The 2,525-nt window shown below is 58.1% G+C and overlaps 1 pseudogene; it reads left to right on the top strand.

Moving 5' to 3' along the window:
* LOC105539783 overlaps positions 1-2,525 on the top strand; it is a 7,902-nt pseudogene that overhangs the window by 4,838 nt on the left and 539 nt on the right.

The raw sequence follows: 2,525 nt of genomic DNA, 5'->3' as shown, positions 1-2,525 counted from the left end.
AGCAAGGCTGGTGTCCCCGAGCAGCAGCAGGGAAGCCGGAGTGGCTGGACTTGTGTGGGTATGGGGAAGAGGGGAGAGAGGTCACTCATCTGTGCAAGGCCCAGAACTTTGTTTTAATCCCCTGCTGTACCCCCAGCCCTTAGAGTGGGAGCTAGCACAGAGAAGGCGCTTGATTGATGTTTGCTGAGCAGACAAAAATGCCTGGAGTAGACCTCAGATCAGGGTTTGTGGCAGGGTGGGTCAGGGAAAGAGTTCACTCAACAGCCTGGTGATAGCAGAGAACAAGTGGCCAGAGGGTATCCATCTATGATGGGGACCAGGGGTCCCTGCTGGGCAGCAGTGTGGGAGACACACGGATCCTGGCCACACCTCAGCCCTCCCTCCAGCCTGATTACCTGCCCCCCTCCCTTGCAGAGGTTTCGGTTCTGTGGTGATCTGGACTGTCCCCAGTGGGTCCTGGCAGAGATCAGCACGCTGGCCAAGATGGTTAAGTGCACAGGGTCTAGTCTGGGTGGAGGAGGGGTGCTGGGGCGGGGGATTGTGGGTGTAGATGATGGTGAGTTTTCTCTGGGGTTAGGGCCTCAGTGCTCTCAGCCTGTGCTACCATGCCTTGTGACCGTGATCAGCGGCTGGCCTGCTCTGAGCCAGTCCCCAGGAAGGAGGGGTGAGGTTCACCAGCCTGGCTGATGTAAGGACTTCCCTTCCAGTCCTCTGTGAAGTTGCAGCTGCTCTGCAGCCAGGTACTAAAGAGCTGCTGGGACAGGGGAATGATGTGAGTACAAGACCCAGCACCCCATTGTCCCATGACCTTATGACCCCCAGTGCCCTGAAGCTCTGCGCTAGGCCCGGGGAGATGGGTGACCCAGCCTGTCAACCGCTCTAGGCACCTCCCATACTTCTTTCCAGCCTGTCTGTTCCTTATTGCAGGATCCAGGCTGGGGTTGAGGGGCTGGTGAATAGGGTACTGGCACCCCCTGAAGGTCTCCTTTCCCCATAGTATGAGAAGATCCTGAAGCTAACAGCTGATGCCAAGTTTGGTGAGTACCCCGCTGAGTCCACAGGCCCCAGGCAACCCTGGGACCTTGGCCTGTTGCCTGGTACAGAGGCCCCCCGCTCCCATCCCTCCCAGCAGCATCCTTAACCTGCCTTCCCTAGTGGAGGAGCATAAGGGAAAGAAAGACAGTGACAATCCCACCTTCCTGTCCTCTGCCAGCTCCTGGTGGAGCAGTAGCAGTGCCCATAGCTCCAGGAGGCCTCAAGGCTTTGAGCTGAAGTTAATAGGGCAACAGAGAGGTGACTGGGGCCACAGTGACACCCCCTGTCCCACCCACGGGTCCCTCAGAGTCTGGCGATGTGAAGTCCACAGTAGCAGTGCTGAGTTTCATCCTCTCCAGTGCGGCCAAGCACAGTGTCGATGGCAGATGCTTGTCCAATGAACTGCAGCAGCTGGGGCTGCCCAAAGGTATAGGTTGTGGGTGGGCAGCTGGGCAGCCTGTGGGCCAAGGGCTGCTAGAGAGGGGGCCAGGCCCTGTGACCCCAAGGTGTACCCTGCCCTGTCTGGACCAGGATCCCAAGCCCAGCCCCCACCTACTACCTCCAGAGCTACCCCATTCTACCCCCAGAGCACGCGGCCAGCCTGTGCCGCTGTTATGAGGAGAAGCAAAGCCCCTTGCAGAAGCACTTGTGGGTCTGCAGCCTACGCAGTAATTATGACACCAGCGCCAGGGTCCAGGCTCATTCTAGAAGATGCATGCAGCATGCAAAGTGCATGGAGAGTCCAGGGAGATGGCTTAACCATGGTCACATACGAAGCAGCTGCAGAGCTGGGACCTGGCCCTGGGTGTCCTGACTCTGTGGACTCTGTCATGTGTATGTACATGATCAGACCTTGCCCTTTCTTCTGGCTGACCCTTCCTTAGTTGCCCATGCCCCATATGTGAGCACCTTGCTCATTCTCATTCCTCCCTCTCTGAAGTGTGTTCCCTGGCAGCACAAGTGGCAGAAGGGGCAGCAGAGACTGTGGACCCCTCAGCTGCACCTAAGACCTCTGTGTGGTCTAGCTATGTGTGCTGGGGGAGGCTTTTGGCCACCATTTCCCCCTCTGTAAATGAGACCAATACCTGTGGCATGGAGGGTAGGAGGCCGGTGTGAGTGCCAAGCACTTGGCACCATGCCCCTGAATGAGCATGGACATGGAAGCAGGGGTGTTCCTTGACTTTATGCACCTTGGGGATGGGAGTGGGGCTCTCTGTGTGGGTTGACAAGGCATTGCTTTCCTCCACTCCACCTCTGTCCCAGCCCTGCAAGTCCAGTCCTTGGGGGTCCAGGAGGGAAGAAGCCCCTGGCTGTGTGACCTCGGGTTGATGCCTGGCCCTCTCTGGCTCTGAGTTCCTGGGAACGTCAGCACCCAAGCCATGCCCTCAAGTTTAGCACCCTGACAAGAAGGACGGGGACACTGGGATCAGACCCAAACCTCTGGCCCCAAATCCCGCAGCCCCAGCTGGAGAATGAGGAGATGCTGGGCT

The sequence above is a fragment of the Mandrillus leucophaeus genome, unplaced genomic scaffold (assembly GCF_000951045.1).
Source record: "Mandrillus leucophaeus isolate KB7577 unplaced genomic scaffold, Mleu.le_1.0 Scaffold2099, whole genome shotgun sequence".
Taxonomy (NCBI): Eukaryota; Metazoa; Chordata; class Mammalia; order Primates; family Cercopithecidae; genus Mandrillus; species Mandrillus leucophaeus.
The sequence above is the reverse complement of the archived record's forward strand: the minus strand, read 5'-3'. Positions and strand labels throughout refer to the sequence as shown.